We start from the raw sequence: 26,469 nt of genomic DNA on the forward strand, positions 1-26,469 counted from the left end.
TCTTTGCTTCTGAGGCCTGTATTTCAGTAAATTAGCGCACTAGGGCCACATGGGGGATATTTCTAAAAACTGCAGAATCTGGGCAATAAATAATAAGTTAAATTTCTCGGGTAAAACCTTCTGTGGTATATAAAAAAATGTATTACAAATTAATTTTGTAAAAAAAAAAGGAAATTTGTAACTTTCACCTCTACTTTGCTTTAATTCCTGTGAAACGCCTAAAGGGTTAAAACACTTTCTGAATGCTGTTTTGAATTTTTTGAGGGGTGCAGTTTTCAAAATGGGGTGATTTATGGGGACTTTCTAATATATAGGGCCCTCAAAGCCACTTCAGTACTGAACTGGTCCTTGTAAAAATCGCCTTTTGAAATTTTCTTGAAAATATGAGAAATCGCTGCTAAAGTTCTACGTCTTATAACGTCCTAGAAAAATAAAAGAATGTTCAAAAAACGATGCCAAACTAAAGTAGACATATGGGAAATGTTAACTAGTGACTATTTTGTGTGGTATTAGTATCGGATTTACAAGCAGATACATATAAATGTAGAAAAATGCTAATTTTTGCACATTTTCTTCAAATATTGGTGTTTTTTACAAATAAATATTAAATTTATCGACCAAATTTTATCCCTAACATGAAGGACAATATGTCATGGGAAAACAATCTCATAATCACTTGAATAGGCAAAAGTATTCCGGAGTTATTACCACATAAAGGGGCACATGTCAGATTTGAAAAATCGGCTTCGTCCTGAAGGCCAAAACAGGCTCAGTCCTGAAGGGGTTAAAACAACGATTTTTGCATCCAATTTTGAAAATGCTCTGTTCATGTCTATCTCTTATCAATATATATAAACCAAGAAGTGTCAAGAACAATTTAAAACTGAGCTATTTTTGAGTATCTCTAAAAGATAGCCCCAATGATGATTTTTTTAGTATTCCTTAACTTAAAAAAGCAAAACCCATTAAGACTTTAGCTGGGCACATTTTTTGATAGCATGTGGGATGATATAGGCTCTGTGGCACAATTGATAGCGAATTGGACATCTAGATCTATTTAGCAATTCAAAGGTTGTGGGTTCGAATCCCACCAGAGTCATGTGTTTTTGTGTAACATGTAATTACTTTTCAGATGTTGGAATGAGGCAAAAGGAAATACTGCACAGTAATAGGCTTTATGGTTAAGGGCTTAGAGTGGTCTTTAATAAAAACATTTCTGGCCCCTAATTTGTTAGCGTAAGTTATTGGAACCACCATTTTTTGTGGACTCTTAAGACAACGATTTTTGCATCCAATTTTGAAAATGCTCTGTTCATGTCTATCTGTTATCAATATATAGAAACCACGAAGTGTCAAGAACAATTTAAAGCTGAGCTATTTTTGAGTATCTCTAAAAGATAGCCCCAATGATGATTTTTTTAGTATTCCTTAACTTAAAAAAGCAAGACCCATTAAGACTTTAGCTGGGCACATAATTTGCTAGCATGCAGGATGATATAGGCTCTGTGGCGCAATGGATAGCGCATTGGACTTCTAGAGCTGTATAGCAATTCAAAGCTTGTGGGTTCAAGTCCCACCAGAGTCGTGTGTTTTTGGGTAACATGTAATTACTTTTCAGATGTTAGAATGAGGCAAAAGGAAATACGCACAGTAACAGGCTTTATGGTTAAGGGCTTAGAGTGGTCTTTAATAAAAACATTTCTGGCCCCTAATTTGTTAGTGTAAGTTATTGGAACCACCATTTTTTGTGGACTCTTAAGACAACGATTTTTGCATCCAATTTTGAAAATGCTCTGTTCATGTCTATCTGTTATCAATATATAGAAACCACGAAGTGTCAAGAACAATTTAAATTTGAGCTATTTTTGAGTATCTCTAAAAGATAGCCCCAATGATGATTTTTTTAGTATTCCTTAACTTAAAAAAGCAAGACCCATTAAGACTTTAGCTGGGCACATATTTTGCTAGCATGCAGGATGATATAGGCTCTGTGCCGCGATGGATAGCGCATTGGAGTTCTAGAGCTATATAGCAATTCAAAGGTTGTGGGTTCGAGTCCCACCAGAGTCGTGTGTTTTTGGGTAACATGTAATTACTTTTCAGATGTTAGAATGAGGCAAAAGAAAATACTGCGCAGTAACAGGCTTTATGGTTAAGGGCTTAGAGTGGTCTTTAATAAAAACATTTCTGGCCCCTAATTTGTTAGTGTAAGTTATTGGAACCACCTTTTTTTGTGGACTCTTAAGACAACGATTTTTGCATCCAATTTTGAAAATGCTCTGTTCATGTCTATCTGTTATCAATATATAGAAACCACGAAGTGTCAAGAACAATTTAAAGCTGAGCTATTTTTGAGTATCTCTAAAAGATAGCCCCAATGATGATTTTTTTAGTATTCCTTAACTTAAAAAAGCAAGACCCATTAAGACTTTAGCTGGGCACATATTTTGCTAGTATGCAGGATGATATAGGCTCTGTGGCGCAATGGATAGCGCATTGGACTTCTAGAGCTATATAGCAATTCAAAGTTTGTGGGTTCGAGTCTCACCAGAGTCGTGTGTTTTTGGGTAACATGTAATTACTTTTCAGATGTTAGAATGAGGCAAAAGGAAATACTGCACAGTAACAGGCTTTATGGTTAGGGTATGTGCACACACACTAATTACGTCCGTAATTGACGGACGTATTTCGGCCGCAAGTAGTGGACCGAACACACTGCAGGGAGCCGGGCTCCTAGCATCATACTTATGTACGATGCTAAGAGTCCCTGCCTCTCCGTGGAACTACTGTCCCGTACTGAAAACATGATTACAGTACGGGACAGTTGTCCTGCAGCGAGGCAGGGACTCCTAGCATCGTACATAAGTATGATACTAGGAGCCCGGCTCCCTGCACTGTGTTCGGTCCGGGACTTGTGGCAGAAATACGTCCGTCAATTTCGGACGTAATTAGTGTGTGTGCACATACCCTTAAGGGTAGAGATGAGCGAACCGGGACAACCGAACCCGGTTTCGGTCCGATTTTCAGGAAAAGTTCGGTTCGCAGCGAATCTGAACTTCACCGGGTTCGGCCGAACCTGGCTACATTTTTGGCGCCTGCCACATGTTACATCTAAAATGGAGGATTTCACAAGATCACCTGACATCAGGCTACCCCATAATGCCTTGCAAACGTCTCTCCCAGCCAATCGGGAGGCAGCATAGGGGCGGGCTCAAGCCTGCAATAAAAGTCTATGCACGGAGCTCAGCGGCCATTTTACAGACAGGAGCTGTAGGGATAGCATCTCTGTGCAGTAAGGGAAAGCTTTAGGAATCTAAAAGGCAGGAATCCAGAAATCGAAGGGGCTCATCCACTACTCACTACTCAGCCAGTGTGTGAATACACTTTTATAAGGGGCTCATCCCCGTTGCATCCAACTTGCAATACAGGCAGCCTTTGTAGTAGTGGTAGTACTAGTACTACAAGGCCCAGCATTCCCTGAGTGCACTGCAGTGAGGCTGATTGAAATTCTCATTCATTGCCATTTGCCAAGCCAGTGTCAGTGTGTGAATACGCTTTTAGAAGGGGCTCATCCCTGGCCGTTAACAGGAATAACAATCCAACTTGCGATACAGGCAGCCTAGTAGTACTACAAGGCCCAGCATTCCTTGAGTGCACTGCAGCGAGGCTGATTGAAATTCTCATTCATTGCCATTTGCCAAGCCAGTGTCAGTGTGTGAATACGCTTTTAGAAGGGGCTCATCCCTGGCCGTTAACAGGAATAACAATCCAACTTGCGATACAGGCAGCCTAGTAGTACTACAACGCCCAGCATTCCCTGAGTGCACTGCAGCGAGGCTGATTGAAATTCTCTTTCATTGCCATTTGCCAAGCCAGTGTCAGTGTGTGAATACGCTTTTAGAAGGGGCTCATCCCTGGCCGTTAACAGGAATAACAATCCAACTTGCGATACAGGCAGCCTAGTAGTACTACAAGGCCCAGCATTCCCTGAGTGCACTGCAGCGAGGCTGATTGAAACTCTCATTCATTGCCATTTGCCAAGCCAGTGTCAGTGTGTGAATACGCTTTTAGAAGGGGCTCATCCCTGGCCGTTAACAGGAATAACAATCCAACTTGCGATACAGGCAGCCTAGTAGTACTACAAGGCCCAGCATTCCCTGAGTGCACTGCAGCGAGGCTGATTGAAATTCTCATTCATTGCCATTTGCCAAGCCAGTGTCAGTGTGTGAATACGCTTTTAGAAGGGGCTCATCCCTGGCCGTTAACAGGAATAACAATCCAACTTGCGATACAGGCAGCCTAGTAGTACTACAAGGCCCAGCATTCTCTGAGTGCACTGCAGCGAGGCTGATTGAAATTCTCATTCATTGCCATTTGCCAAGCCAGTGTCAGTGTGTGAATACGCTTTTAGAAGGGGCTCATCCCTGGCCGTTAACAGGAATAACAATCCAACTTGCGATACAGGCAGCCTAGTAGTACTACAAGGCCCAGCATTCTCTGAGTGCACTGCAGCGAGGCTGATTGAAATTCTCATTCATTGCCATTTGCCAAGCCAGTGTCAGTGTGTGAATACGCTTTTAGAAGGGGCTCATCCCTGGCCGTTAACAGGAATAACAATCCAACTTGCGATACAGGTAGCCTAGTAGTACTACAACGCCCAGCATTCCCTGAGTGCACTGCAGCGAGGCTGATTGAAATTCTCATTCATTGCCATTTGCCAAGCCAGTGTCAGTGTGTGAATACGCTTTTAGAAGGGGCTCATCCCTGGCCGTTAACAGGAATAACAATCCAACTTGCGATACAGGCAGCCTAGTAGTACTACAAGGCCCAGAATTCCCTGAGTGCACTGCAGCGAGGCTGATTGAAATTCTCATTCATTGCCATTTGCCAAGCCAGTGTCAGTGTGTGAATACGCTTTTAGAAGGGGCTCATCCCTGGCCGTTAACAGGAATAACAATCCAACTTGCGATACAGGCAGCCTAGTAGTACTACAACACCCAGCATTCCCTGAGTGCACTGCAGCGAGGCTGATTGAAATTCTCATTCATTGCCATTTGCCAAGCCAGTGTCAGAGTGTGAATACGCTTTTAGAAGGGGCTCTGAAATGTCTGGGAAAAAAAAGGTTGTGAAAGGACGGGGTACAGGAAAAAACACCCATGCCGTCTCCTCTTCCAGTCCAAATGTTGGATCTGTTGGTGCCACACCCAGTACCAGCATTTGTGGCACAAGACATGTGCCCAGTTCCACTAGTAGCAGCTGCCATGTGCCTGCTGGTAGTAGTATCAGCAAGCCAGACTTGTCCATCTCCTCTGGTGGGCGGGTTACTTTAGACAATATGGCCATTGTGGATTGGTTGGCTGGCTCGCGGTCATCTCAGCAGGAAGACTCTGACGATCTGGCTTCAAGCCAGGTTTCGTTGGATTCCAGATCCTCTACAGTTCCTTGGCACGGTGACAGTAGTAATATAGGTATTTCTAGCGTTTCCATTCCATCATCTATGTTTTCGCTCCCCCTTCCTAGCGGGAAGCCATCTTTCCTGAGAGTCCTAAGAGACATCTCCTCGGGTGCGAAGGAAGATACTGAACAACATAGTGATGATGATGATTTGTTTTCCGCGAGTCAGCCAACGGAGTGTGTTGCGGCAGTGGTGGAGGTGGAAGCGGTGACCGAGACGCATAGCTGCGGTAGTGGGGGTGTTGGTGGTGGTAGCCGTGGTGGCAGATGCAGTAATGAGGGGGGGCATGGAGCCCGCCATGATGTCACATCACATTCACAACACAGTGACAGAAGTGGCGGGGATGATGAGGAAGGCTATGATGATGATGTTGTTTTAGACAGGACGTGGGAACCAGGGGACGAGGTGATGACGGCGTCAGAGGAGGAGGGTAGTAGTGGCGGCACTGGACGTGATAAACAGCCAAGCCGAGGTAGGGGCAGAAGTCAATCTGCAAAACGTTGCAGCGGTAGGGTTAGCTCAGGAGCCGGTGACGGCGACACAGATGCTGGTGTAGGCTCCCGAAAAAAGCCTGCCAGACAAGGGGCAAGCTCGGGTGGTTGTGGTGGTGGTGGTGGTGGTGGTGGACGTGGTACTACCTCTTTACGGTACTCTGCCGTGTGGCAATTTTTCTGTACCTTCCCGGAGGACGAAAACATGGCACAGTGCCGTATCTGCAAGCAGAAAGTAAGGCGTGGGCAGGGCAGCAATGTAGGAACTACTGCTCTACGTAAACACATGGAACGGCATCACAAGGCCATGTGGGATAATCAACATGCCCCACCATCATGTACATCTAATGAAGACCCCTCTTCCGCTGCTGCTGCTGCTTCGAGTCCCTGTCATCTAAGTAGTAGCCAGGCCTTATCCACCATGTCGTTGTCATCATCACCATCACTGTCATCTAGTGCTCCTCCTACGTCCCGTCAGTTATCCATTACGGAATCGTTGTCCAATAAGCAACAATATATACCCAGTCATCCACTTGTCGTGCGGCTTAATTCACACCTGGCTAAGTTGTTGGTGGTGCAGTCGCTGCCGTACCACCTGGTCGAGTCCGCCGGCTTCAAGCAATTGATGGCGTGCGCTCAGCCTAGGTGGCGAATACCTAGCCGACATTACTTCTCCAAAACAGCTGTCCCTGCCTTGCACAAGCATGTGGAGGAAAAGGTGTGCCAGTCCTTGCAATTATCCGTGTGCAGCAGGGTACATGCCACCGTCGACACGTGGAGCAGCAACTATGGGCAGGGACAGTACATGTCTTTCACGGCCCACTGGGTCAATATTTTGCAGTCCGATGCACCACCGCAGCAATGCCAGGCATTACCACCTCCACGCTTGTATCTTTCTGGTCCAACTCCGGACACCAGGCGCCTACCATCCTCCTCCTCCTACTCCTCCTCCTCCTCCTTGCCTTCCTCCTTGGAGGTCTTCCAGTCCCCGACAGGACACAGCGTATCTTCCACTCCTCCTCCCTCCTCTTTTCATAGGTGCAAGGTGAAGCGCCACAACGCTGTCTTACACCTGCTGAGCCTGGGCGAGAAAAGCCACACAGGGCAGGAGCTGCTGCTGTGCATCAAGGAGGAAATCGCACGCTGGCTGTCTCCTCTGAAACTCACACTGGGCAATGTTGTCTCTGATAACGGCAAGAACGTTGTGGCTGCACTGCGCCTAGGTCACCTGACACACGCTCCTTGCATGGCACATGTGATCAATCTGGTCATAACACGCTTCTTAAAGTGATATGTTGGTTTGAAGGGTGTGCTGGCCATGTCCAGGAGGGTTTGCGTTCGCTTTAGACGTTCGTATGCATTTAAGCACGCCCTCCTGGACTTGCAGCGTCAAAACAATCTCCCACAACACAGCCTGATTTGCGACGTTCCAACACGCTGGAATTCCACCCTGCACATGTTGGACCGTCTGTACGAACAGCGGAAAGCCGTGAATGATTTCCTGATGCAGCAGACGGGCAGCGTTTGGAGCCAGTGTAATTTCGAGCTCAGGTACTGGCAGCTGGTTAGAGACGCATGTCGCGTTTTGAGGCCCTTTGAAGAGGCCACACGATTTGTGAGCCGTGACGCTAGCGGAATGAACGATGTTATGCCGCTGATATTCATTATGGAGCAAACGCTCACAGCGATGATTCAGCAAAGGATGGAGGAAGGATCACATCTGGCTATGGATGTTGAGGAGGAGGAGGAGGATGAGGATGAGGAAACAGGACCTGAAGAGGAGCTGGATTTGGAGATGGAATCACAGGAAGGGATAGGGGACGAGGCAGCCGCACAACATGACAGTGATGGTGGTGATGACGAGTTTGACGACGACCTTGATGATGGACAACCATGGCAGTATGGGGCGGAGATGGAACCAACCGGGCCCTCTGAAACGCTGGCCAGGATGGCGAGCTGTATGCTTCGTTACTTGCGCGCTGACTGTCGTATTGTTAGCATGAAGCAAAGAGATGAGTACTGGATAGCCACACTTTTAGACCCTCGGTATAAAGCCAGAATGGGGGAGTTTTTTGCGCCTTCCGAGAGGGAGGCAAAATTGGCTTATTATCGAGAGAAGCTATGCAGCCAGCTTGTCACGGCTTTCAAACGGCAAACACCTGCTGCAAGCATGTCTGACCGGGGGGGCCACTCTCCGCTCCCCACTGTCTCATCGTTCTCATCGTTCCACCGCCTCTGGCAGAGCTACCTCTGCAATAGGCGGCAGCTGCGGCAGCCGTGGCAGCAGCAGCAGCAGCCAATTCAGTTTGGAAAATATGATGACAACATTTTTACATCCAATACCTCGACCTGACACACATCGTAGTCACCAAAGGGATGTTCACCATCACCAGGTGCAGCACCTAAACAACCAAGTTCACTCGTACCTGGACTGTGCCCTTTCTCCGTCAGAAATCCCAGACCCCATGGACTTCTGGGTCAGCAGATTGGATCATTGGCAAGAACTGGCCCAGTTTGCCATGGGTGTACTGTCTTGTCCACCCTCCAGTGTAGCGTCAGAGAGGGTATTCAGAGCGGCAGGGGCTTTGTCACCCCTAAGCGAACAAGATTGTCCGCCAACAGCTTGGAAAATCTCACGTTTCTGAAAATGAATCAAGCGTGGATCGGTGAGGATTTTAAAACCCCTGTGCCTGATGCCACTGATTAGATCTGACATTGCTGCTGCTGCTGCCGCCTGCTACTGCCGCCTGCTACTACGGGATTCTGTCCTGTCCACTCTTTTTTTAATGTGCCGCTGTTGGTGCTGCTACTACTTCTACCACCAATCCACCCCAGTGCCGTCTGCTACAAGCAGGCCTGCCCCACCAGAGGGCTTTGTCCTGTGACTGTCCAGTCTCTTTTTTTAATGTGCTGCTACTACTACTACTACCACCCTTGCTGTCTGTTGGCTACCTCTACTACCACCAATACACCTCCACTGCCGTCTGCTACAAGCAGGCCTGAGGCCTGCCCCACCACAGGGCTTTGTCCTCCTGTGACTGTCCAGTCTGTTTTAATGTGCTGCTACTACTACTACTACTACTACTACCACCCTTGCTTTCTGTGTCGGCTACCTCTACTACCACCAATATACCTCCACTGCCGTCTGCTACAAGCAGGCCTGAGGCCTGCCCACCACAGGGCTTTGTCCTCCTGTGACTGTCCAGTCTGTTTTAATGTGCTGCTACTACTACTACTACTACTACTACTACTACCACCCTTGCTGTCTGTGTCGGCTACCTCTACTACCACCAATACACCTCCACTGCCGTCTGCTACAAGCAGGCCTGAGGCCTGCCACACCACAGGGCTTTGTCCTCCTGTGACTGTCCAGTCTATTTTAATGTGCTACTACTACTACTACTACTACTACTACTACTACTACCACCCTTGCTGTCTGTGTCGGCTACCTCTACTACCACCAATACACCTCCACTGCTGTCTGCTACAAGCAGGCCTGAGGCCTGCCCCACCACAGGGCTTTGTCCTCCAGTGACTGTCCAGTCTGTTTTAATGTGCTGCTACTACTACTACTACTACTACTACTACTACCACCCTTGCTGTCTGTGTTGGCTACCTCTACTACCACCAATACACCTCCACTGCCGCCCATCTGCTACTGCTACAAGCAGGACTACCCCACCACAGGGGTTTGTCCTGTGACTGTCGTCCAGTCTCTTTTTTTAATGTGCTGCTGCTACTACCAGTCTACCACCCTTGCTGTCTGTGTTGGCTAGTCTACCTCTACTACCACCAATACACCTCCACTGCCACCCGTCTGCTACAAGCAGGCCTGCCCCACCACAGGGCTTTGTCCTGTGACTGTCCAGTGTCTTTTAATGTGCTGCTACTGCTCACCCTTGCCAATAAAAAGGGTCAATTTTTGGAGGGCTTGTCAAAAGCCATTGCTTGTTGCTTTTACATCCATGTATGGAAGAACCCCGGCAGGCATCTGCCAATAAAAAGGGTCAATTTTTGTAGGGCTTGTCAAAAGCCATTGCTTGTTGCTTTTACATGCATGTATGGAAGAACCCCGGCAGGCATCTGCCAATACAAAGGGTCAATTTTTGGAGGGCTTGTCAAAAGCCATTGCTTGTTGCTTTTACATCCATGTATGGATGAACCCCGGCAGGTATCTGCCAATAAAAAGGGTCAATTTTTGGAGGGCTTGTCAAAAGCCATTGCTTGTTGCTTTTACATCCATGTATGGAACAACCCCGGCAGGCATCTGCCAATACAAAGGGTCAATTTTTGGAGGGCTTGTCAAAAGCCATTGCTTGTTGCTTTTACATCCATATATGGAAGAACCCCGGCAGGTATCTGCCAATAAAAAGGGTCAATTTTTGGAGGGCTTGTTAAAAGCCATTGCTTGTTGCTTTTACATCCATGTATGGAAGAACCCCGGCAGGCATCTGCCAATAAAAAGGGTCATTTTTTGGAGGGCTTGTCAAAAGCCATTGCTTGTTGCTTTTACATCCATGTATGGAAGAACCCCGGCAGGCATCTGCCAATAAAAAGGGTCATTTTTTGGAGGGCTTGTCAAAAGCTATTGCTTGTTGCTTTTATATCCATGTATGGAAGAACACCGGCAGGCATCTGCCAATAAAAAGGGTCAATTTTTGGAGGGCTTGTCAAAAGCCATTGCTTGTTGCTTTTACATCCATGTATGGAAGAACCCCGGCAGGCATCTGCCAATAAAAAGGGTCAATTTTTGGAGGGCTTGTCAAAAGCCATTGCTTGTTGCTTTTACATCCATGTATGGAAGAACCCCGGCAGGTATCTGCCAATACAAAGGGTCAATTTTTGGAGGGCTTGTCAAAAGCCATTGCTTGTTGCTTTTACATCCATGTATGGAAGAACCCCGGCAGGTATCTGCCAATAAAAAGGGTCAATTTTTGGAGGGCTTGTCAAAAGCCATTGCTTGTTGCTTTTACATCCATGTATGGAAGAACCCCGGCAGGCATCTGCCAATAAAAAGGGTCAATTTTTGGAGGGCTTGTCAAAAGCCATTGCTTGTTGCTTTTACATCCATGTATGGAAGAACCCCGGCAGGCATCTGCCAATAAAAAGGGTCAATTTTTGGAGGGCTTGTCAAAAGCCATTGCTTGTTGCTTTTACATCCATGTATGGAAGAACCCCAGCAGGTATCTGCCAATAAAAAGGGTCAATTTTTGGAGGGCTTGTCAAAAGCCATTGCTTGTTGCTTTTACATCCATGTATGGAAGAACCCCGGCAGGCATCTGCCAATAAAACGGGTCAATTTTTGGAGGGCTTGTCAAAAGCCATTGCTTCTTCTTTTACCACCTTATATGTATGAACCCTGGCAGGCATCTGCCGCCAAAAATGGTTAATTTTTGTACCTTTTTTAAAAATGCATTAAGCATACAACATGCACAAGTGCAGTGGTTTCTGTTAGTTATCACCGTGTCCCATCCGTTTTCCTATAGCCATACATGTTGGCGTAACTTTGACACTAACTTTGCCTTAAAGACAGCTCAAAAGTACTTGGATACACCCATGGGTGACCTAAGAGTGTTATACAGGGCTTCTAGGGCTTTTAAACAGTGTTATACACCACTTTTAGGGGCTTTCTTGTATTGCAGGTTCGGTCAGAACTAGTTCGGTCCGAAACGAAATTCGGCGAACTTGCCGAACCAAACTTTTCATAAGTTCGCTCATCTCTAGTTAAGGGCTTAGAGTGGTCTTTAATAAAAACATTTCTGGCCCCTAATTTGTTAGTGTAAGTTATTGGAACCTTTTTTTGTGGACTTTTAACAATTTTTGCATCCAACTTTGAAAATGCTCTGTTCATGTCTATCTGTTATCAATATATAGAAACCACGAAGTGTCAAGAACAATTTAAAGCTGAGCTATTTTTGAGTATCTCTAAAAGATAGCCCCAATGATGATTTTTTTAGTATTCCGTAACTTAAAAAACCAAGACACATTAAGACTTTAGCTGGGCACATATTTTGCTAGCATGTGGGATGATATAAGCTCTGTGCCGCAATGGATAGCGCATTGGACTTCTAGAGCTATATTGCAATTCAAAGGTTGTGGGTTCGAGTCCCACCAGAGTCGTGTGTTTTTGGGTAACATGTAATTACTTTTCAGATGTTAGAATGAGGCAAAAGGAAATACTGCACAGTAATAGGCTTTATGGTTAAGGGCTTAGAGTGGTCTTTAATAAAAAAAATTCTGGCCCCTAATTTGTTAGTGTAAGTTATTGTAACCACCATTTTTTGTGCACTCTTAAGACAACGATTTTTGCATCTAATTTTGAAAATGCTCTGTTCATGTCTATCTGTTATCAATATATAGAAACCACGAAGTGTCAAGAACAATTTAAAGCTGAGCTATTTTTGAGTATCTCTAAAAGATAGCCCCAATGATGATTTTTTTAGTATTCCATAACTTAAAAAAGCAAGACACATTAAGACTTTAGCTGGGCACATATTTTGCTAGCATGCAGAATGATATAGGCTCTGTGGTGCAATGGATAGCACATTGGACTTCTAGAGCTATATAGCAATTCAAAGTTGTGGGTACGAGTCCCACCAGAGTCATGTGTTTTTGGGTAACATGTAATTACTTTTCAGATGTTAGAATGAGGCAAAAGGAAATACTGCACAGTAACAGGCTTTATGGTTAAGGGCTTAGAGTGGTCTTTAATAAAAACATTTCTGGCCCCTAATTTGTTAGTGTAAGTTATTGGAACCACCTTTTTTTGTGGACTCTTAAGACAACGATTTTTGCATCCAATTTTGAAAATGCTCTGTTCATGTCTATCTGTTATCAATATATAGAAACCACGAAGTGTCAAGAACAATTTAAAGCTGAGCTATTTTTGAGTATCTCTAAAAGATAGCCACAATGATGATTTTTTTTTGTATTCCTTAACTTAAAAAAGCAAGACCCATTAAGACTTTAGCTGGGCACATATTTTGCTAGCATGTGGGATGATATAGGCTCTGTGGCGCAATGGATAGCACATTGGACTTCTAGTGCTATATTGCAATTCAAAGGTTGTGGGTTCGAGTCCCCCCAGAGTTATGTGTTTTTGGGTAACATGTAATTACTTTTCAGATGTTAGAATTAGGCAAAAGGAAATACTGCACAGTAACAGGCTTTATGGTTAAGGGCTTAGAGTGGTCTTTAATAAAAACATTTCTGGCCCCTAATTTGTTAGTGTAAGTTATTGGAACCACCTTTTTTTGTGGACTCTTAAGACAACAATTTTTGCATCTAATTTTGAAAATGCTCTGTTCATGTCTATCTGTTATCAATATATAGAAACCACGAAGTGTCAAGAACAATTTAAAGCTGAGCTATTTTTGAGTATCTCTAAAAGATAGCCCCAATGATGTTTTTTTTAGTATTCCATAAATTAAAAAAGCAAGACCCATTAAGACTTTAGCTGGGCACATTTTTTGCTAGCAGGCGGATTGATATAGGCTCTGTGGCGCAATGGATAGCACATTGGCCTTCTAGAGCTATGTTGCAATTCAAAGGTTGTGGGTTCGAGTCCCACCAGAGTTGTGTGTTTTTGGGTAACATGTAATTACTTTTCAGATGTTAGAATGAGGCAAAAGGAAATACTGCACAGTAACAGGCTTTATGGTTAAGGGCTTAGAGTGGTCTTTAATAAAAACATTTCTGGCCCCTAATTTGTTAGTGTAAGTTATTGGAACCATCTTTTTTTGTGGACTCTTAAGACAACGATTTTTGCATCCAATTTTGAAAATGCTCTGTTCATGTCTATCTGTTATCAATATATAGAAACCACGAAGTGTCAAGAACAATTTAAAGCTGAGCTATTTTTGAGTATCTCTAAAGGATAGCCCCAATGATGATTTTTTTAGTATTCCTTAACTTAAAAAAGCAAGACACATTAAGACTTTAGCTGGGCACATTTTTTACTAGCATGTGGGAAGATATATGCTCTGTGGCGCAATGGATAGCGCATTGGACATCTAGAGCTATATAGCAATTCAAAGGTTGTGGGTTCGAGTCCCACCAGAGTCGTGTGTTTTTGGGTAACATGTAATTACTTTTCAGATGTTAGAATGAGGCAAAAGGAAATACTGCACAGTAACAGGCTTTATGGTTAAGGGCTTAGAGTGGTCTTTAATAAAAACATTTCTGGCCCCTAATTTGTTAGTGTAAGTTATTGGAACCATCTTTTTTTGTGGACTCTTAAGACAACGGTTTTTGCATCCAATTTTGAAAATGCTCTGTTCATGTCTATCTGTTATCAATATATAGAAACCACGAAGTGTCAAGAACAATTAAAAGCTGAGCTATTTTTGAGTATCTCTAAAGGATAGCCCCAATGATGATTTTTTTAGTATTCCTTAACTTAAAAAAGCAAGACACATTAAGACTTTAGCTGGGCACATTTTTTACTAGCATGACGGATGATATAGGCTCTGTGGTGCAATGGATAGCGCATTGGACTTCTAGAGCTGTATAGCAGTTCAAAGGTTGTGGGTTCGAGTCCCACGAGAGTCGTGTGTTTTTGGGTAACATGTAATTACTTTTCAGATGTTAGAATGAGGCAAAAAGAAATACTGCACAGTAACAGGCTTTATGGTTAAGGGCTTAGAGTGGTCTTTAATAAAAACATTTTTGGCCCCTAATTTGTTAGTGTAAGTTATTGGAACCACCTTTTTTTGTGGACTCTTAAGACAACGATTTTTGCATCCAATTTTGAAAATGCTCTGTTCATGTCTATCTGTTATCAATATATAGAAACCACGAAGTGTCAAGAACAATTTAAAGCTGAGCTATTTTTGAGTATCTCTAAAGGATAGCCCCAATGATGATTTTTTTAGTATTCCTTAACTTAAAAAAGCAAGACACATTAAGACTTTAGCTGGGCACATTTTTTACTAGCATGTGGGATGATATAGGCGCTGTGGCGCAATGGATAGCGCATTGGACTTCTAGAGCTATATAGCAATTCAAAGGTTGTGGGTTCGAGTCCCACCAGAGTCGTGTGTTTTTGGGTAACATGTAATTACTTTTCAGATGTTAGAATGAGGCAAAAGGAAATACTGCACAGTAACAGGCTTTATGGTTAAGGGCTTAGAGTGGTCTTTAATAAAAACATTTCTGGCCCCTAATTTGTTAGTGTAAGTTATTGGAACCACCTTTTTTTGTGGACTCTTAAGACAACGATTTTTGCATCCAATTTTGAAAATGCTCTGTTCATGTCTATCTGTTATCAATATATAGAAACCACGAAGTGTCAAGAACAATTTAAAGCTGAGCTATTTTTGAGTATCTCTAAAGGATAGCCCCAATGATGATTTTTTTAGTATTCCTTAACTTAAAAAAGCAAGACACATTAAGACTTTAGCTGGGCACATTTTTTACTAGCATGTGGGAAGATATATGCTCTGTGGCGCAATGGATAGCGCATTGGACATCTAGAGCTATATAGCAATTCAAAGGTTGTGGGTTCGAGTCCCACCAGAGTCGTGTGTTTTTGGGTAACATGTAATTACTTTTCAGATGTTAGAATGAGGCAAAAGGAAATACTGCACAGTAACAGGCTTTATGGTTAAGGGCTTAGAGTGGTCTTTAATAAAAACATTTCTGGCCCCTAATTTGTTAGTGTAAGTTATTGGAACCATCTTTTTTTGTGGACTCTTAAGACAACGGTTTTTGCATCCAATTTTGAAAATGCTCTGTTCATGTCTATCTGTTATCAATATATAGAAACCACGAAGTGTCAAGAACAATTAAAAGCTGAGCTATTTTTGAGTATCTCTAAAGGATAGCCCCAATGATGATTTTTTTAGTATTCCTTAACTTAAAAAAGCAAGACACATTAAGACTTTAGCTGGGCACATTTTTTACTAGCATGACGGATGATATAGGCTCTGTGGTGCAATGGATAGCGCATTGGACTTCTAGAGCTGTATAGCAGTTCAAAGGTTGTGGGTTCGAGTCCCACGAGAGTCGTGTGTTTTTGGGTAACATGTAATTACTTTTCAGATGTTAGAATGAGGCAAAAAGAAATACTGCACAGTAACAGGCTTTATGGTTAAGGGCTTAGAGTGGTCTTTAATAAAAACATTTTTGGCCCCTAATTTGTTAGTGTAAGTTATTGGAACCACCTTTTTTTGTGGACTCTTAAGACAACGATTTTTGCATCCAATTTTGAAAATGCTCTGTTCATGTCTATCTGTTATCAATATATAGAAACCACGAAGTGTCAAGAACAATTTAAAGCTGAGCTATTTTTGAGTATCTCTAAAGGATAGCCCCAATGATGATTTTTTTAGTATTCCTTAACTTAAAAAAGCAAGACACATTAAGACTTTAGCTGGGCACATTTTTTACTAGCATGTGGGATGATATAGGCGCTGTGGCGCAATGGATAGCGCATTGGACTTCTAGAGCTATATAGCAATTCAAAGGTTGTGGGTTCGAGTCCCACCAGAGTCGTGTGTTTTTGGGTAACATGTAATTACTTTTCAGATGTTAGAATGAGGCAAAAGGAAATACTGCACAGTAACAGGCTTTATGGTTAAGGGCTTAGAGTGGTCTTTAATAAAAACATTTCTGGCCCCTAATTTGTTAGTGTAAGTTATTGGAACCACCTTTTTTTGTGGACTCTTAAGACAACGATTTTTGCATCCAATTTTGAAAATGCTCTGTTCATGTCTATCTGTTATCAATATATAGAAACCACGAAGTGTCAAGAACAATTTAAAGCTGAGCTATTTTTGAGTATCTCTAAAGGATAGCCCCAATGATGATTTTTTTAGTATTCCTTAACTTAAAAAAGCAAGACACATTAAGACTTTAGCTGGGCACATTTTTTACTAGCATGTGGGATGATATAGGCTCTGTGGCGCAATGGATAGCGCATTGGATTTCTAGAGCTATATAGCAATTCAAAGGTTGTTTGTTCGAGTCCCACCAGAGTCGTGTGTTTTTGGGTAACATGTAATTACTTTTCAGATGTTAGAATGAGGCAAAAGGAAATACTGCACAGTAACAAGCTTTATGGTTAAGGGCTTAGAGTGGTCTTTAATAAAAACATTTCTGGCCCCTAACTTGTTAGTGTAAGTTATTGGAACCACCTTTTTTTGTGGACTCTTAAGACAACGATTTTTGCATCCAATTTTGAAAATGCTCTGTTCATGTCTATCTGTTATCAATATATAGAAACCACGAAGTGTCAAGAACAATTTAAAGCTGAGCTATTTTTGAGTATCTCTAAAGGATAGCCCCAATGATGATTTTTTTAGTATTCCTTAACTTAAAAAAGCAAGACACATTAAGACTTTAGCTGGGCACATTTTTTACTAGCATGTGGGATGATATAGGCTCTGTGGCGCAATGGATAGCGCATTGGACTTCTAGAGCTATATAGCAGTTCAAAGGTTGTGGGTTCGAGTCCCACCAGAGTCGTGTGTTTTTGGGTAACATGTAATTACTTTTCAGATGTTAGAATGAGGCAAAAAGGAATAATGCACAGTAACAGGCTTTATGGTTAAGGGCTTAGAGTGGTCTTTAATAAAAACATTTCTGGCCCCTAATTTTTTAATGTAAGTTATTGGAACCACCTTTTTTGTGGACTCTTAAGACAACGATTTTTGCATCCAATTTTGAAAATGCTCTGTTCATGTCTATCTGTTATCAATATATAGAAACCACGAAGTGTCAAGAACAATTTAAAGTTGAGCTATTTTTGAGAATGTCTAAAAGATAGACCCAATGATGATTTTTTTAGTATTCCTTAACTTAAAAAAGCAAGACACATTAAGACTTTAGCTGGGCACATTTTTTACTAGCGTGTGGGATGATATGGGCTCTGTGGCGCAATGGATAGTGCATTGGACTTCTAGAGCTATATAACAATTCAAAGGTTGTGGGTTCGAGTCCCACCAGAGTCGTGTGTTTTTGGGTAACATGTAATTACTTTTCAGATGTTAGAATGAGGCAAAAAGGAATAATGCACAGTAACAGGCTTTATGGTTAAGGGCTTAGAGTGGTCTTTAATAAAAACATTTCTGGCCCCTAATTTTTTAGTGTAAGTTATTGGAACCACCTTTTTTGTGGACTCTTAAGACAACGATTTTTGCATCCAATTTTGAAAATGCTCTGCTCATGTCTATCTGTTATCAATATATAGAAACCACGAAGTGTCAAGAACAATTTAAAGTTGAGCTATTTTTGAGTATGTCTAAAAGATAGACCCAATGATGATTTTTTTAGTATTCCTTAACTTAAAAAAGCAAGACACATTAAAACTTTAGCTGGGCACATTTTTTACTAGCATGTGGGATGATATAGGCTCTGTGGAGCAATGGATAGCGCATTGGACTTCTAGAGCTATATAGCAGTTCAAAGGTTGTGGGTTCGAGTCCCACCAGAGTCGTGTGTTTTTGGGTAACATGTAATTACTTTTCAGATGTTAGAATGAGGCAAAAAGGAATAATGCACAGTAACAGGCTTTATGGTTAAGGGCTTAGAGTGGTCTTTAATAAAAACATTTCTGGCCCCTAATTTTTTAATGTAAGTTATTGGAACCACCTTTTTTGTGGACTCTTAAGACAACGATTTTTGCATCCAATTTTGAAAATGCTCTGTTCATGTCTATCTGTTATCAATATATAGAAACCACGAAGTGTCAAGAACAATTTAAAGCTGAGCTATTTTTGAGTATCTCTAAAGGATAGCCCCAATGATGATTTTTTTAGTATTCCTTAACTTAAAAAAGCAAGACACATTAAGACTTTAGCTGGGCACATTTTTTACTAGCATGTGGGATGATATAGGCTCTGTGGCGCAATGGATAGCGCATTGGACTTCTAGAACTATATAGCAATTCAAATTTTGTGGGTTCGAGTCCCACCAGAGTCGTGTGTTTTTGGGTAACATGTAATTACTTTTCAGATGTTAGAATGAGGCAAAAGGAAATACTGCACAGTAACAGGCTTTATGGTTAAGGGCTTAGAGTGGTCTTTAATAAAAACATTTCTGGCCCCTAATTTGTTAGTGTAAGTTATTGGAACCACCTTTTTTTGTGGACTCTTAAGACAACGATTTTTGCATCCAATTTTGAAAATACTCTGTTCATGTCTATCTGTTATCAATATATAGAAACCACGAAGTGTCAAGAACAATTTAAAGTTGAGCTATTTTTGAGTATGTCTAAAAGATAGACCCAATGATGATTTTTTTAGTATTCCTTAACTTAAAAAAGCAAGACACATTAAGACTTTAGCTGGGCACATTTTTTACTAGCATGTGGGATGATATAGGCTCTGTGGCGCAATGGATAGCGCATTGGACTTCTAGAGCTATATAGCAATTCAAATTTTGTGGGTTCGAGTCCCACCAGAGTCGTGTGTTTTTGGGTAACATGTAATTACTTTTCAGATGTTAGAATGAGGCAAAAGGAAATACTGCACAGTAACAGGCTTTATGGTTAAGGGCTTAGAGTGGTCTTTAATAAAAACATTTCTGGCCCCTAATTTGTTAGTGTAAGTTATTGGAACCACCTTTTTTTGTGGACTCTTAAGACAACGATTTTTACATCCAATTTTGAAAATGCTCTGTTCATGTCTATCTGTTATCAATATATAGAAACCACGAAGTGTCAAGAACAATTTAAAGCTGAGCTATTTTTGAGTATCTCTAAAGGATAGCCCCAATGATGATTTTTTTAGTATTCCTTAACTTAAAAAAGCAAGACACATTAAGACTTTAGCTGGGCACATTTTTTACTAGCATGTGGGATGATATAGGCTCTGTGGCGCAATGGATAGCGCATTGGACTTCTAGAGCTATATAGCAATTCAAAGGTTGTGGGTTCGAGTCCCACCAGAGTCGTGTGTTTTTGGGTAACATGTAATTACTTTTCAGATGTTAGAATGAGGCAAAAGGAAATACTGCACAGTAACAGGCTTTATGGTTAAGGGCTTAGAGTGGTCTTTAATAAAAACATTTCTGGCCCCTAATTTTTTAGTGTAAGTTATTGGAACCACCTTTTTTGTGGACTCTTAAGACAACGATTTTTGCATCCAATTTTGAAAATGCTCTGCTCATGTCTATCTGTTATCAATATATAGAAACCACGAAGTGTCAAGAACAATTTAAAGTTGAGCTATTTTTGAGTATGTCTAAAAGATAGACCCAATGATGATTTTTTTAGTATTCCTTAACTTAAAAAAGCAAGACACATTAAAACTTTAGCTGGGCACATTTTTTACTAGCATGTGGGATGATATAGGCTCTGTGGAGCAATGGATAGCGCATTGGACTTCTAGAGCTATATAGCAGTTCAAAGGTTGTGGGTTCGAGTCCCACCAGAGTCGTGTGTTTTTGGGTAACATGTAATTACTTTTCAGATGTTAGAATGAGGCAAAAAGGAATAATGCACAGTAACAGGCTTTATGGTTAAGGGCTTAGAGTGGTCTTTAATAAAAACATTTCTGGCCCCTAATTTTTTAATGTAAGTTATTGGAACCACCTTTTTTGTGGACTCTTAAGACAACGATTTTTGCATCCAATTTTGAAAATGCTCTGTTCATGTCTATCTGTTATCAATATATAGAAACCACGAAGTGTCAAGAACAATTTAAAGCTGAGCTATTTTTGAGTATCTCTAAAGGATAGCCCCAATGATGATTTTTTTAGTATTCCTTAACTTAAAAAAGCAAGACACATTAAGACTTTAGCTGGGCACATTTTTTACTAGCATGTGGGATGATATAGGCTCTGTGGCGCAATGGATAGCGCATTGGACTTCTAGAGCTATATAGCAATTCAAAGGTTGTGGGTTCGAGTCCCACCAGAGTCGTGTGTTTTTGGGTAACATGTAATTACTTTTCAGATGTTAGAATGAGGCAAAAGGAAATACTGCACAGTAACAGGCTTTATGGTTAAGGGCTTAGAGTGGTCTTTAATAAAAACATTTCTGGCCCCTAATTTTTTAGTGTAAGTTATTGGAACCACCTTTTTTGTGGACTCTTAAGACAACGATTTTTGCATCCAATTTTGAAAATGCTCTGTTCATGTCTATCTGTTATCAATATATAGAAACCACGAAGTGTCAAGAACAATTTAAAGCTGAGCTATTTTTGAGTATCTCTAAAGGATAGCCCCAATGATGATTTTTTTAGTATTCCTTAACTTAAAAAGGCAAGACACATTAAGACTTTAGCTGGGCACATTTTTTACTAGCATGTGGGATGATATAGGCTCTGTGGCGCAATGGATAGCGCATTGGACTTCTAGAGCTATATAGCAATTCAAAGGTTGTGGGTTCGAGTCCCACCAGAGTCGTGTGTTTTTGGGTAACATGTAATTACTTTTCAGATGTTAGAATGAGGCAAAAGGAAATACTGCACAGTAACAGGCTTTATGGTTAAGGGCTTAGAGTGGTCTTTAATAAAAACATTTCTGGCCCCTAATTTTTTAGTGTAAGTTATTGGAACCACCTTTTTTGTGGACTCTTAAGACAACGATTTTTGCATCCAATTTTGAAAATGCTCTGTTCATGTCTATCTGTTATCAATATATAGAAACCACGAAGTGTCAAGAACAATTTAAAGCTGAGCTATTTTTGAGTATCTCTAAAGGATAGCCCCAATGATGATTTTTTTAGTATTCCTTAACTTAAAAAGGCAAGACACATTAAGACTTTAGCTGGGCACATTTTTTACTAGCATGTGGGATGATATAGGCTCTGTGGCGCAATGGATAGCGCATTGGACTTCTAGAGCTATATAGCAATTCAAAGGTTGTGGGTTCGAGTCCCACCAGAGTCGTGTGTTTTTGGGTAACATGTAATTACTTTTCAGATGTTAGAATGAGGCAAAAGGAAATACTGCACAGTAACAGGCTTTATGGTTAAGGGCTTAGAGTGGTCTTTAATAAAAACATTTCTGGCCCCTAATTTGTTAGTGTAAGTTATTGGAACCACCTTTTTTTGTGGACTCTTAAGACAACGATTTTTGCATCCAATTTTGAAAATGCTCTGTTCATGTCTATCTGTTATCAATATATAGAAACCACAAAGTGTCAAGAACAATTTAAAGCTGAGCTATTTTTGAGTATCTCTAAAGGATAGCCCCAATGATGATTTTTTTTGTATTCCTTAACTTAAAAAAGCAAGACACATTAAGACTTTAGCTGGGCACATTTTTTACTAGCATGTGGGATGATATAGGCTCTGTGGCGCAATGGATAGCGCATTGGACTTCTAGAGCTATATATCAGTTCAAAGGTTGTGGGTTCGAGTCCCACCAGAGTCATGTGTTTTTGGGTAACATGTAATTACTTTTCAGATGTTAGAATGAGGCAAAAGGAAATACTGCACAGTAACAGGCTTTATGGTTAAGGGCTTAGAGTGGTCTTTAATAAAAACATTTCTGGCCCCTAATTTGTTAGTGTAAGTTATTGGAACCACCTTTTTTTGTGGACTCTTAAGACAACGATTTTTGCATCCAATTTTGAAAATGCTCTGTTCATGTCTATCTGTTATCAATATATAGAAACCACGAAGTGTCAAGAACAATTTAAAGCTGAGCTATTTTTGAGTATCTCTAAAGGATAGCCCCAATGATGATTTTTTTAGTATTCCTTAACTTAAAAAAGCAAGACACATTAAGACTTTAGCTGGGCACATTTTTTACTAGCATGTGGGATGATATAGGCTCTGTGGCGCAATGGATAGCGCATTGGGCTTCTAGAGCTATATAGCAATTCAAAGGTTGTGGGTTCGAGTCCCACCAGAGTCGTGTGTTTTTGGGTAACATGTAATTACTTTTCAGATGTTAGAATGAGGCAAAAGGAAATACTGCACAGTAACAGGCTTTATGGTTAAGGGATTAGAGTGGTCTTTAATAAAAACATTTCTGGCCCCTAATTTGTTAGTGTAAGTTATTGGAACCACCTTTTTTTGTGGACTCTTAAGACAACGATTTTTACATCCAATTTTGAAAATGCTCTGTTCATGTCTATCTGTTATCAATATATAGAAACCACAAAGTGTCAAGAACAATTTAAAGCTGAGCTATTTTTGAGTATCTCTAAAGGATAGCCCCAATGATGATTTTTTTTGTATTCCTTAACTTAAAAAAGCAAGACACATTAAGACTTTAGCTGGGCACATTTTTTACTAGCATGTGGGATGATATAGGCTCTGTGGCGCAATGGATAGCACATTGGACTTCTAGAGCTATATAGCAATTCAACCAGAGTCGTGTGTTTTTGGGTAACATGTAATTACTTTTCAGATGTTAGAATGAGGCAAAAAGGAATAATGCACAGTAACAGGCTTTATGGTTAAGGGCTTAGAGTGGTCTTTAATAAAAACATTTCTGGACCCTAATTTTTTAGTGTAAGTTATTGGAACCACCTTTTTTGTGGACTCTTAAGACAATGATTTTTGCATCCAATTTTGAAAATGCTCTGTTCATGTCTATCTGTTATCAATATATAGAAACCACGAAGTGTCAAGAACAATTTAAAGTTGAGCTATTTTTGAGTATGTCTAAAAGATAGACCCAATGATGATTTTTTTAGTATTCCTTAACTTAAAAAAGCAAGACACATTAAGACTTTAGCTGGGCACATTTTTTACTAGCATGTGGGATGATATAGGCTCTGTGGCGCAATGGGTAGCACATTGGACTTCTAGAGCTATATAGCAATTCAAAGGTTGTGGGTTCGAGTCCCACCAGAGTCGTGTGTTTTTGGGTAACATGTAATTACTTTTCAGATGTTAGAATGAGGCAAAAGGAAATACTGCACAGTAACAGGCTTTATGGTTAAGGGCTTAGAGTGGTCTTTAATAAAAACATTTCTGGCCCCTAATTTGTTAGTGTAAGTTATTGGAACCACCTTTTTTTGTGGACTCTTAAGACAACGATTTTTGCATCCAATTTTGAAAATGCTCTGTTCATGTCTATCTGTTATCAATATATAGAAACCACAAAGTGTCAAGAACAATTTAAAGCTGAGCTATTTTTGAGTATCTCTAAAGGATAGCCCCAATGATGATTTTTTTTGTATTCCTTAACTTAAAAAAGCAAGACACATTAAGACTTTAGCTGGGCACATTTTTTACTAGCATGTGGGATGATATAGGCTCTGTGGCGCAATGGATAGCGCATTGGACTTCTAGAGCTATATATCAGTTCAAAGGTTGTGGGTTCGAGTCCCACCAGAGTCATGTGTTTTTGGGTAACATGTAATTACTTTTCAGATGTTAGAATGAGGCAAAAGGAAATACTGCACAGTAACAGGCTTTATGGTTAAGGGCTTAGAGTGGTCTTTAATAAAAACATTTCTGGCCCCTAATTTGTTAGTGTAAGTTATTGGAACCACCTTTTTTTGTGGACTCTTAAGACAACGATTTTTGCATCCAATTTTGAAAATGCTCTGTTCATGTCTATCTGTTATCAATATATAGAAACCACGAAGTGTCAAGAACAATTTAAAGCTGAGCTATTTTTGAGTATCTCTAAAGGATAGCCCCAATGATGATTTTTTTAGTATTCCTTAACTTAAAAAAGCAAGACACATTAAGACTTTAGCTGGGCACATTTTTTACTAGCATGTGGGATGATATAGGCTCTGTGGCGCAATGGATAGCGCATTGGGCTTCTAGAGCTATATAGCAATTCAAAGGTTGTGGGTTCGAGTCCCACCAGAGTCGTGTGTTTTTGGGTAACATGTAATTACTTTTCAGATGTTAGAATGAGGCAAAAGGAAATACTGCACAGTAACAGGCTTTATGGTTAAGGGATTAGAGTGGTCTTTAATAAAAACATTTCTGGCCCCTAATTTGTTAGTGTAAGTTATTGGAACCACCTTTTTTTGTGGACTCTTAAGACAACGATTTTTACATCCAATTTTGAAAATGCTCTGTTCATGTCTATCTGTTATCAATATATAGAAACCACGAAGTGTCAAGAACAATTTAAAGTTGAGCTATTTTTGAGTATGTCTAAAAGATAGACCCAATGATGATTTTTTTAGTATTCCTTAACTTAAAAAAGCAAGACACATTAAGACTTTAGCTGGGCACATTTTTTACTAGCATGTGGGATGATATAGGCTCTGTGGCGCAATGGATAGCGCATTGGACTTCTAGAGCTATATAGCAATTCAAAGGTTGTGGGTTCGAGTCCCACCAGAGTCGTGTGTTTTTGGGTAACATGTAATTACTCTTCAGATGTTAGAATGAGGCAAAAGGAAATACTGCACAGTAACAGGCTTTATGGTTAAGGGCTTAGAGTGGTCTTTAATAAAAACATTTCTGGCCCCTAATTTGTTAGTGTAAGTTATTGGAACCACCTTTTTTTGTGGACTCTTAAGACAACGATTTTTGCATCCAATTTGGAAAATGCTCTGTTCATGTCTATCTGTTATCAATATATAGAAACCACAAAGTGTCAAGAACAATTTAAAGCTGAGCTATTTTTGAGTATCTCTAAAGGATAGCCCCAATGATGATTTTTTTTGTATTCCTTAACTTAAAAAAGCAAGACACATTAAGACTTTAGCTGGGCACATTTTTTACTAGCATGTGGGATGATATAGGCTCTGTGGCGCAATGGATAGCACATTGGACTTCTAGAGCTATATAGCAATTCAACCAGAGTCGTGTGTTTTTGGGTAACATGTAATTACTTTTCAGATGTTAGAATGAGGCAAAAAGGAATAATGCACAGTAACAGGCTTTATGGTTAAGGGCTTAGAGTGGTCTTTAATAAAAACATTTCTGGACCCTAATTTTTTAGTGTAAGTTATTGGAACCACCTTTTTTGTGGACTCTTAAGACAATGATTTTTGCATCCAATTTTGAAAATGCTCTGTTCATGTCTATCTGTTATCAATATATAGAAACCACGAAGTGTCAAGAACAATTTAAAGTTGAGCTATTTTTGAGTATGTCTAAAAGATAGACCCAATGATGATTTTTTTAGTATTCCTTAACTTAAAAAAGCAAGACACATTAAGACTTTAGCTGGGCACATTTTTTACTAGCATGTGGGATTATATAGGCTCTGTGGCGCAATGGATAGCGCATTGGACTTCTAGAGCTATATAGCAATTCAAAGGTTGTGGGTTCGAGTCCCACCAGAGTCGTGTGTTTTTGGGTAACATGTAATTACTTTTCAGATGTTAGAATGAGGCAAAAGGAAATACTGCACAGTAACAGGCTTTATGGTTAAGGGCTTAGAGTGGTCTTTAATAAAAACATTTCTGGCCCCTAATTTGTTAGTGTAAGTTATTGGAACCACCTTTTTTTGTGGACTCTTAAGACAACGATTTTTGCATCCAATTTTGAAAATGCTCTGTTCATGTCTATCTGTTATCAATATATAGAAACCACAAAGTGTCAAGAACAATTTAAAGCTGAGCTATTTTTGAGTATCTCTAAAGGATAGCCCCAATGATGATTTTTTTTGTATTCCTTAACTTAAAAAAGCAACACATTAAGACTTT

At 40.7% G+C, this 26,469-nt stretch overlaps 20 non-coding genes across 20 annotated transcripts; all 20 read left to right on the forward strand.

Annotated features, from left to right (window-relative positions):
• The first annotated feature begins 1,499 nt into the window (after positions 1–1,499).
• On the forward strand, positions 1,500–1,585 carry TRNAR-UCU (transfer RNA arginine (anticodon UCU)). The gene is given in 2 exon segments: positions 1,500–1,536; positions 1,550–1,585. It is a non-coding gene; the product is annotated as a tRNA-Arg (tRNA).
• Positions 1,586–2,470: 885 nt separating this feature from the next.
• Positions 2,471–2,556, forward strand: TRNAR-UCU (transfer RNA arginine (anticodon UCU)). Its single transcript is given in 2 exon segments — positions 2,471–2,507; positions 2,521–2,556. It is a non-coding gene; the product is annotated as a tRNA-Arg (tRNA).
• A 9,910-nt stretch (positions 2,557–12,466) lies between these two features.
• Positions 12,467–12,551, forward strand: TRNAR-UCU (transfer RNA arginine (anticodon UCU)). The gene is given in 2 exon segments: positions 12,467–12,503; positions 12,517–12,551. It is a non-coding gene; the product is annotated as a tRNA-Arg (tRNA).
• Positions 12,552–14,896: 2,345 nt separating this feature from the next.
• On the forward strand, positions 14,897–14,982 carry TRNAR-UCU (transfer RNA arginine (anticodon UCU)). Its single transcript is given in 2 exon segments — positions 14,897–14,933; positions 14,947–14,982. It is a non-coding gene; the product is annotated as a tRNA-Arg (tRNA).
• A 1,372-nt stretch (positions 14,983–16,354) lies between these two features.
• On the forward strand, positions 16,355–16,440 carry TRNAR-UCU (transfer RNA arginine (anticodon UCU)). Its single transcript is given in 2 exon segments — positions 16,355–16,391; positions 16,405–16,440. It is a non-coding gene; the product is annotated as a tRNA-Arg (tRNA).
• An 886-nt stretch (positions 16,441–17,326) lies between these two features.
• On the forward strand, positions 17,327–17,412 carry TRNAR-UCU (transfer RNA arginine (anticodon UCU)). Its single transcript is given in 2 exon segments — positions 17,327–17,363; positions 17,377–17,412. It is a non-coding gene; the product is annotated as a tRNA-Arg (tRNA).
• A 399-nt stretch (positions 17,413–17,811) lies between these two features.
• On the forward strand, positions 17,812–17,897 carry TRNAR-UCU (transfer RNA arginine (anticodon UCU)). Its single transcript is given in 2 exon segments — positions 17,812–17,848; positions 17,862–17,897. It is a non-coding gene; the product is annotated as a tRNA-Arg (tRNA).
• Positions 17,898–18,781: 884 nt separating this feature from the next.
• On the forward strand, positions 18,782–18,867 carry TRNAR-UCU (transfer RNA arginine (anticodon UCU)). Its single transcript is given in 2 exon segments — positions 18,782–18,818; positions 18,832–18,867. It is a non-coding gene; the product is annotated as a tRNA-Arg (tRNA).
• Positions 18,868–19,267: 400 nt separating this feature from the next.
• Positions 19,268–19,353, forward strand: TRNAR-UCU (transfer RNA arginine (anticodon UCU)). The gene is given in 2 exon segments: positions 19,268–19,304; positions 19,318–19,353. It is a non-coding gene; the product is annotated as a tRNA-Arg (tRNA).
• A 400-nt stretch (positions 19,354–19,753) lies between these two features.
• Positions 19,754–19,839, forward strand: TRNAR-UCU (transfer RNA arginine (anticodon UCU)). Its single transcript is given in 2 exon segments — positions 19,754–19,790; positions 19,804–19,839. It is a non-coding gene; the product is annotated as a tRNA-Arg (tRNA).
• Positions 19,840–20,723: 884 nt separating this feature from the next.
• TRNAR-UCU (transfer RNA arginine (anticodon UCU)) lies at positions 20,724–20,809 on the forward strand. The gene is given in 2 exon segments: positions 20,724–20,760; positions 20,774–20,809. It is a non-coding gene; the product is annotated as a tRNA-Arg (tRNA).
• Positions 20,810–21,208: 399 nt separating this feature from the next.
• Positions 21,209–21,294, forward strand: TRNAR-UCU (transfer RNA arginine (anticodon UCU)). Its single transcript is given in 2 exon segments — positions 21,209–21,245; positions 21,259–21,294. It is a non-coding gene; the product is annotated as a tRNA-Arg (tRNA).
• A 399-nt stretch (positions 21,295–21,693) lies between these two features.
• TRNAR-UCU (transfer RNA arginine (anticodon UCU)) lies at positions 21,694–21,779 on the forward strand. Its single transcript is given in 2 exon segments — positions 21,694–21,730; positions 21,744–21,779. It is a non-coding gene; the product is annotated as a tRNA-Arg (tRNA).
• Positions 21,780–22,179: 400 nt separating this feature from the next.
• On the forward strand, positions 22,180–22,265 carry TRNAR-UCU (transfer RNA arginine (anticodon UCU)). Its single transcript is given in 2 exon segments — positions 22,180–22,216; positions 22,230–22,265. It is a non-coding gene; the product is annotated as a tRNA-Arg (tRNA).
• A 400-nt stretch (positions 22,266–22,665) lies between these two features.
• TRNAR-UCU (transfer RNA arginine (anticodon UCU)) lies at positions 22,666–22,751 on the forward strand. Its single transcript is given in 2 exon segments — positions 22,666–22,702; positions 22,716–22,751. It is a non-coding gene; the product is annotated as a tRNA-Arg (tRNA).
• Positions 22,752–23,615: 864 nt separating this feature from the next.
• On the forward strand, positions 23,616–23,701 carry TRNAR-UCU (transfer RNA arginine (anticodon UCU)). The gene is given in 2 exon segments: positions 23,616–23,652; positions 23,666–23,701. It is a non-coding gene; the product is annotated as a tRNA-Arg (tRNA).
• A 400-nt stretch (positions 23,702–24,101) lies between these two features.
• TRNAR-UCU (transfer RNA arginine (anticodon UCU)) lies at positions 24,102–24,187 on the forward strand. Its single transcript is given in 2 exon segments — positions 24,102–24,138; positions 24,152–24,187. It is a non-coding gene; the product is annotated as a tRNA-Arg (tRNA).
• Positions 24,188–24,587: 400 nt separating this feature from the next.
• Positions 24,588–24,673, forward strand: TRNAR-UCU (transfer RNA arginine (anticodon UCU)). Its single transcript is given in 2 exon segments — positions 24,588–24,624; positions 24,638–24,673. It is a non-coding gene; the product is annotated as a tRNA-Arg (tRNA).
• A 400-nt stretch (positions 24,674–25,073) lies between these two features.
• Positions 25,074–25,159, forward strand: TRNAR-UCU (transfer RNA arginine (anticodon UCU)). The gene is given in 2 exon segments: positions 25,074–25,110; positions 25,124–25,159. It is a non-coding gene; the product is annotated as a tRNA-Arg (tRNA).
• An 864-nt stretch (positions 25,160–26,023) lies between these two features.
• TRNAR-UCU (transfer RNA arginine (anticodon UCU)) lies at positions 26,024–26,109 on the forward strand. The gene is given in 2 exon segments: positions 26,024–26,060; positions 26,074–26,109. It is a non-coding gene; the product is annotated as a tRNA-Arg (tRNA).
• Positions 26,110–26,469: the final 360 nt, after the last annotated feature.

The sequence above is a fragment of the Rhinoderma darwinii genome, chromosome 4 (assembly GCF_050947455.1).
Source record: "Rhinoderma darwinii isolate aRhiDar2 chromosome 4, aRhiDar2.hap1, whole genome shotgun sequence".
Classification (NCBI taxonomy): Eukaryota; Metazoa; Chordata; class Amphibia; order Anura; family Rhinodermatidae; genus Rhinoderma; species Rhinoderma darwinii.